Genomic DNA, 8,804 nt, shown 5'->3' with positions numbered 1-8,804 from the left:
GCTCCATTATCTTGTGGGTTTATTTTATCAGCTGCAGTTGGCGTGATTTTCTCTCTGTCATATTTTAATGAAACTTTTCACTGTACAATACAAATTTTAATTTTGATTGTCTTTCTATATCATATGATCGGCTTTTAGTGAACCTTCTCACTGTATAAACTATTTTTAATTCTGATTGTCTTTCAAAGCGAAAAAAAAAATAAAATAAAATAAAATAAAATAAATAAATAAAAGAAAAAAAAAATTGAATTTAAATGCGAATAGAAGGAAGAAACAGAGGAAAATCAAGGGTAAGTACATACCATAATCCAAAGCTTGCCTCAAGATAATACTATGGAATTTCCTTATGATATTGAATAAAGACAAGATACAGAACAAAATCTATCATCGATATGTTATAGTATTTCATTTGTATTCTAAGTCATAACACTTATAAATAATAACCAAGCCAATAAAAAGTTGAAATAAGAAAATTTACGGCATAGTGAGGGTTTTTAGAAAAACTGTGCCATTTGATGATCTTTTAGGGTGGTTTTGGGTGTTTTAGATTCGCGTCCATAGGAGTAAGGATCGATATCAAAGCCATCTTCTCAAAACCCTAACGCTTGCAACATTCCGTTATTAGGTAATGCTTCTTCTCATGTTAGTAATTTGGTGTATCTATTGAGTGGCCTGTCGTGTCATAGTTACTTGAACAATGCAACGCTGTTGTTTGTAATCTATGCTAATTTAGTTTTACTAATAACTAGGGTTCTGTAAATATAATTTTCATTGCGTCTTATAGCCAAAGTTCTGTAAAATTCAAACTATTTTATTGGTTGTTAAATTAGAATTCCCTGAAGGTGATCTCTTTGTCACCATAAGCTTACCAACACATTTATCCTTTAGCCCTGGTTTTCCCTGCAAGGTTTGTCAGGTATATACTCTAGGTCATTTCAGAGGCACAAGCACATACTGCCTACTTATCTCAGACCGGTAACTATAAGCGGCGGCACCACTGCGTTATTTGGCAATCTAAAACGTAATATTCTAGTTTTTCTGTTTATACTGCACTGTTTGAAGAAACATTTCTAAGAACTATTAGGTGCTGAGAAATAAGGAGTATAGATGTAACTAGGGTTTTTTATCCCTCTCATATCTTAATAGATCGGGGTTTATATGAATCTATCCCAATTTTTATAAGTCCCCCCTTTCTAAACACACACGAGTTATTGTTGATATGCTGAGATTTATTATTATTGCACACAAAGGCACATTTCCCCACACCCTGGCTGTAGAGATGCTCGCTTTTCTCGGCACAATTAGTTTGCTCGTGTCCTGAGCATTGCTTATATATTTAATTCAGTTGGTATCCCGTCCACAGTTTTTTGTAAGCATGTGGTAGTCGAGTGGATATTTCTACGTTTCTCACACTTTACCATTTGTTCTTCACAGCTTTAAATGAGCAACTTTCAGTTTCAAGAGTCTTCATTTTTCTGTAGAGAGAAGAAATGATCAGTGCATTTTGCTTGTTTTATGCTCCTGTTCTTCAAGTAAAGAATCTGCATATATACACATATGTACACATATATGTGCTGATATATACACATATATAGCCTCCCATCACAACGTTGTTTTAATACGACTTTTAGCCACCGTCGCTTTGAATATGATATTCATTGCATAATTTTATATAATGTTTGACATATTATCTTCACAGAAATCTGCTTGCACTGATTTATAATACTATCATAGTATAATATGCAGCTCTGACAATTAGAAAATAGGTCCTCACACCATAACAGTTTGACCATTCAATTATATTTACTTTATATCGATCCACATTCAATTTAGCTTTAGTATCAATGATTATCACAGAAGCTCTTGGCCTCGTAATCGGTTTACTTTAAAGGTTGCAAGGGTTTTAATGAAATTCCAGGCTATTCACTTTTAGTAAAGTTTGTTGAGGACTCTTATAGCATTGTTCTCCCTTTGAATTTTTAATGATTTTTATTCGATAGTGATCGATACTTGGATCATCAGAGTTATAGTTGTTTTGAATGGTTGGAATTTGTCTTTTCCTAGATTTTTACCATTGTCCTGCAGAAATTGGATTGATTTATGGACTCGATTTCTGCCATTGATATTTTTTTTTTTGTGATACTATCATACAAGTATTTGTTTGGAGGTTATGCTGGTCAATACTCATTTAAATTGCCTTCATCACCGTAGACATCACGCTGACTTCCTTGCCACTAGCATACTGGGGAATGTTTCTTGAAAGGAAGAATTGATGCCTTTCCTTTGTGTAATTATCTGTTGCGAGAAATTCATTATACAAATAACTTGAAAAGGTGGGTTCCAGTGCATTAGGAATTTTCAAGTGATAAGGATTAGATGAAAATTCAAACCTATAAATATTTTCACCATGCAGTAGCGTGGAAGCATTTGCATGGTATATTGAATCAATAAACCGTGAAGGCGATCTTGCTCTCTCATACAATTCTAACTGAAACAACTTGTTTGCCATATCGTCTGATGCAATTATTTGGAGCTGCTATTCGACTTTGAAAACCAATTTACCCAATTAGTGCTCGACATACATCCTCAAACTTTGCATTATCAGCTGATCCATCAAGCAAACTATATAGTGAACTCATGAATTTTGCATACAAATTAGGAGGTGTTATATCTTTCACATTCTTCCAATTCCGCTCTGCAGTTAATGCATTCTTCTTTGCAGAGACTATCTATTCATATAAAGTCTGATGCAGCCTAGAAAGCTCATAATAAGTATCATTGCCATAGAAAACAGATCTCTTCTCTCATATGTTGCTTGAAGTAGTAGAGTAGAAATGCTCTGACAGAGGCTTGGCCAGGGACAGAAAGCGATCCATCACCATCCATCACCATTTCCAGATTCACTTCCTGAGATATCTTCACCACCATCAGAAGCATTCTCACTATCATCAACCGATTTGGGTGCACTCAGTTTACGATTGCACTGCTTCTCTTTCAAACATGGATTGCTCAGAGAATTATTGTTAGTTTACGTTATTGGTAAAAGCTAACTGTCAATAACACTAAAGACTGTGAACCATCAAATATTGAAGAGGCTGAGAGCTATCAGTTATTATTTCATAAATACACTAAGAACTGTGAACGAAGAAAGAGGTTAAGAACTATCAGTACCAGTTAATAAGAAACCCCGTAGAGGTTCAGAACTAGCAGTTATTATTTCATAATACACTAAATACTCTGAACAAGAAGTTTAGAACTACCGGTTAGCACTAAGTTATTATTTCTTAATAGTAACATTTTCCTAGAATTCGACAATTTGACTATAAAGCAAGCCTGCCTAGGAATAATTAGTTTTTTTTAAACAAGTATTGAGAGAACTGTTTCAGAGTCTTTTGGCTATTTCAAAAATGCAAATTCATGAGGGCTTCTATAAAAAAAAATTGTCCAAAGCCAGTAAAGAAAAGTCCAAATTCTTTGAACAGAAGTCATGGAAATCCAAGACCATTGAAAATATACCATTGAATACTTAAATCTAATTTCCGTTGGAAAAAAAAAAAAAAAAAAAAAAAATATATATATATATATATATATATATATATATATAATAAAGAACATAAAGCCCTCAAATTTAGAAGATCGTCTCAAATTTGGTTTTAGGGCATAATTCTCTTAATACTATTGTTTTGCGTCGGAAATTACAACCATACATATGTGACATTTGGTTTTAAAATTTGAAGGAGATGTTCTTCTTTGGATGGTTGCCTGAATTATGCTAATATTTTCATAGTCTAAAATATAGTGGGTGATTTAGTGATTTATGGGTAACTACTGAAGAATTCAAATGACTGGCGCTTTATTTAGGAGTCACTACTTTTCTTTGTCGACTATACAAAATTCTCAAGAAGAGAAAAAGGTAAAATAATATATTGGTTGACTTGAAGCAAATGATTTCCTTGATCTTTGATTACTCTATATCCATTGATGGTTAGTTTCTACATCTGCTCACTGGTAACTAGCATAAGAAAGTTGTGTTTATATGGATAATTAATGCACTAAATAATGTAAATATTGTGCTATTGCATTTGTTTTATTTTATGCTCCACATTATTAACAATGATAAGGAAAAATCATGAGATGCAATTAAAAGTATGAAATAATCGATCAACTTTTGTTAAGCTCTCTATAAAAAGCCAATTTTCATAAATAACGTAGGAAAATATTGAAATTCCCTTAGTAGATGTATCATTGATGAATTATGTAATTGGATATGTCAAAGTATTGGGAGTGAAACATTGTTTATAGAACGTTGGTAAGGCTAGTAATAGCTTAATTAAAGGTTAAGGCTCTAGATGTTGAAACTTGCAAATAAATAGACTACATCAGAATTGTAGCATACAAATTGTGTGATGAACTAATTAGGAGTGCTTACTTAGCTAAGACAGTTACCTTTATGGACAATCTAAATCATGTTTTATTGTTTAAACTTTATGATGCATCTAAATCGTACACTATGATTTTAGTTTAGTTAATTGTTATGATGTTGAGTATAATGTTACATGAGGTTTAGTGATATAATCGTAGGAGGATATGACCTCTCTACACTGCTATACAACTGCTTTGTGTAACAACTAATAAAGTTGAATAATAAAGAAGATCATTTTAAAGAAGAGAATCCATAATAAAAATGAGCAATTCAAGGAAGATAAGTTATTATATTGGAAGAATAGTAGCAACATTTCAAGTGTAACATGTTTTAAATTGAGACTAAGGGAAAAATAAATGGTATCTATGAATATATGGTAGGAGGAAGTAAAGCATGTTTATGTCAAGAAGAAAATTCTCTTAATGATATTAATGATTGAACCGAGCAACATGATTGGTAAGGTCAAAGTGATGGCCTATATAAGTGTCATTATAGGAAGTTCTAAGCACTTGTAATCAGTGAGAAATGACAAATGATAAACTAGGAAAATGTTCCGAGGATGATAATTGTTTAACTTTTTGAAAAAGAAATACATGATGTAGACTAATGAGAAAACATTGAGCATGAAGTGTAGGAAGAAATATTGTTGGAAATATAGTTGGAAATTCTATAATGAGACTTTGATAAGGATTACATATAAATTGGCAAAAGAAGTCAGATTCAACTAATAAAGGGTGCAATTGAATAAATTTCACTCACGAGGGGATTGATCATATATTGTTACCTCATACAAAACAACTTATTAGTGCACGTCATTAGTATTGAAAGAAGTTATGGTCAAAATACAATTGGCATACCAAATCATTCATAGATGACAATGATGGTAGTGGTTCCAATCATTTTAAAATCTAAACTGAATAATTAATGAGTGAAAATTAAAGTGGAAGAATCCCTATTCCAACTTGAACATGGGTGAATCTACGATAATAGAGATCAAGTGGAAACTTGATGAGAAAATCAAATCTTTTAGGATGAACAATGAAAATTATGCAACTAATGAATAAATCATGAGGGGGCAACAAGCCCTCATGCAGGTAGATTAAGCATAAAATAAGACTTAAATAGGGATGACCTCTTGTATGTGCGCTATTTGGTTAAGAAAAATATGTATAGTGATCATGGAATTTTAACTTGATATCGATGATTTAAATGATTATACAAATGGTAATATCTTAACAATGAATTTCACCAGAATTTCCTTGGGGAAGGAAGAAATATGACGAGAGATTAAGACTCAAGATGATGAGGCTCATGTGAAATTTAACATACCTATGGTGTAAATGGTCAACTTCTTAGTTGAAAGAAGTGGAAATGATTATTGAAAAACTAATTGGCGTCTTGAGGAAAACATCACACTAATAACATTGATGAGATAACATAAATCCTAGATGGATGTTGAATAATCTTAGTTCATAGTTGAATGTTTGTAAAGTAAATGAAATTCATTTTTCTAATGAATCATGATAAGAATGCTTATAGAGTATTATTCTATATTTGATAAGTATTGAGATGTTTCTCATATTGATGATGTTTCATAATATGATGGTATGAGGGTGATCATGCCCACGTGGTTCATATTTATATACTGGTTACAATAATGATGATGTATACTTATGATGAGGCATTATGATGTTATGTAAAGGTAAATTGACATATTCATTTACTACGTGATGATAGGTATTTAATGTAGAAAACTCATGATGGATATGATATGCATAACGTGGCATAGGAATTATGATGCTATAATATGAGGTTTATTGACATGTGGTTCATTTATTATGTGAAGTCATGATATATTTTTATATGTTGATGTTATAACTTATGATGGTATTTCATGAGGTGAAGCAGGTGATACTTCCGTAAAAATTTATGACATGCATGAGCATGTAGTTCGTTATTAATGTTACGATTAACAATGATGAATGTTACATGATGACATGCAAGACTTGGCATGTGGATTATTTTCTATGATACTATGATGGTAGAGCTAATGCATTGGTTGCATGTTGAGGTGTGATGATTCACAGGACTCCACAAATGGGCCGAGAGGGCCGGTTTATTTGATGATCTTGTGCGAGCCCATACGCACGAGGGAGAATAAGTAACACCATATGGGCTGGGGACAAACTCAATCAACACTACATATGCCAGTGGTTCCTTCGTCTTGTGTATAGCTCTTGATGGATAGCTCTAGAAGAGCTATGGGACCATCTTGAGGAGGCCAAGTGCCCGATGTTCTAGGCATGGTGCCTGTTATTGGATTAGGATGCCGAAGTCTGGAAGGGTTGTATAAGACTTCGATGCCTGGAGCTGTGCGCCTTAGTAGTTGTGAAGGAAGTGGGCCAGCCTTGCCAGATGCCCGGGGTCATTGAGTACCGGATCGGATGCCTGCCTTGGGGCAGATGAGGTCTGAGTCAGGCGCGAGCCTTGGGGCCAGCCTTGGACTAGGATACAGACCGGGTCAGGCTTAGCCTGGTGCCGAAAGTGGGAAAAAGGACAGAGATTCCTTGAGATTTCCCGGGGTGTTGGGGACTTTCGATGCCTGTTGGTTATACTAGTTCAGCAGAGGGTGTTGGAAACAGGAAGTAAATAAAATAATAAATAATAAATAATAAAAACAATACACAATACATAATTCAACATAACTTCGGGACGAAGTTCCTTAAAGGGGGAGAATATGTAATATCCCTTCCCTTAATAATACATAATAAATAATAATATAATAATATAATAATAAATAATAAATAATACAAATAAATAATAAATAATAAATAATAAAAATAATAAATCATAAATAATAAATAAATAAAAACAGTAATAACTATACTAAAACTCTAAATCAGAATAAATAGAAATAAAACAAGAAAACTATCAAAAAGAAGGAAATAAAACAAGAAAGCTAAAAAAAATCAAAAGAAAAGTAAAGAAATAAAACAAGAAAGCTAAAAATCAAAAGAAAGTTGCATGTAGACACATGGAGTGTGTGCATGTGGTTCCCCTTCCAATGTTTTGTTCTATTTAATAGATGGTGAGGAAGATGAGAGGCATTCCAGCATTCCATCTTTTCGAGATTCTGTCTTTCATTCTCTTGGGAGAATGGTATACTAAGACCTAGGAGTCATTGGCAGTAGAACGTTGATTGAGGGCTCGGGGGTGGCCAGTTGTAGCAAGACGTTGCACAATTGAGCCTACGGTTGGGTGGAGAGTCGTCCCCAAAACCTTGTTGCAGATAGCAGCCTTCAACCGAAATCACAGGTAAGTATTCTAATCATAGTTTTGAACTTGAAGTTAATCAGTTGAATTGCATGTTGAATATCAATTACTTGATTAATTACATGTTTACTTCGGTTGTTACAATAAATACTGAAAGTAAACACAAATGCAGTCTCAACCATCTACAGATCATCAACTGAAATAACAGACAAACACACAAGGGACACCGTTATTTTTGGACAATCGTTCCCGGAAAAACACAACTTGGGAAACCCAGTGCATCAGTTCTTAGGGTTTTATTATTAAGCAGCGTTCTTGAGTACAACTAGGGTTCCAAATTGGCTTACCCAACAAAGATATCTATATGGCAGTAATACCTCTCTTCGGAAGCAAATATTCAGCAAGTCTGCTCCACGAAAATACTTCCAACACTTCTCTAAGGCTCTACGTCAGCCCTCCTGGCCTCTGCATAGCTCTGGAACCTCCTACGTCAGCCCTTTGTTGCTATGCACTGGCTCTCTGGCCTTCTGCATCACCCACGCAAGCCCTGCTAGCGTTTGTGCAATCTCTTTGGCCCTCTGAGTGGCTCCTACTAGCTCTGTGTAACCTCCTCAATCACTGTACTGGCCTTCTGGCACTATCTCTGCCTCTCTTCGGCACTCACTACCCCTCGCTGCAACTCAGACCACTTGTTCGAATTTTCTCAGCAAACCCCACTCCAGAAAATCGAACTCACTAATCAATCTTGGTGTATCTCCAACTGACCCTCAAACCTCCTCTTATACTTTTTCTGTTGAGTCTTTGACGGCCGAGATTGAGTCTTTAATCAATGGCTAAGATTAGATTTGGCTTGATCCATGTCATTTAGAAAATTCTCACCCAGTTTTATATTAATACCCATTAATATTTTAAATTTCCTAAGACTTAGGAACTCCATTAAAAATAATAATTATTTTAATATCTCTCTAACCGAGTAGAATTTCCCCAAACCATTTCTAGGTCTTGGAGATCTCATGTTCTTTAGCCCTTCCACCAATTCTCATGCTTAGAGCACATCCGATGCTACCCTAAATCACCACTCCCTCTTAGCGAGGAATGTTCTCTAATA

This window comes from Pinus tabuliformis, chromosome 6, assembly GCF_031772625.1.
Source record: "Pinus tabuliformis cultivar Carrire ecotype Pingquan chromosome 6, CPIR1, whole genome shotgun sequence".
Classification (NCBI taxonomy): Eukaryota; Viridiplantae; Streptophyta; class Pinopsida; order Pinales; family Pinaceae; genus Pinus; species Pinus tabuliformis.
The sequence above is the reverse complement of the archived record's forward strand: the minus strand, read 5'-3'. Positions refer to the sequence as shown.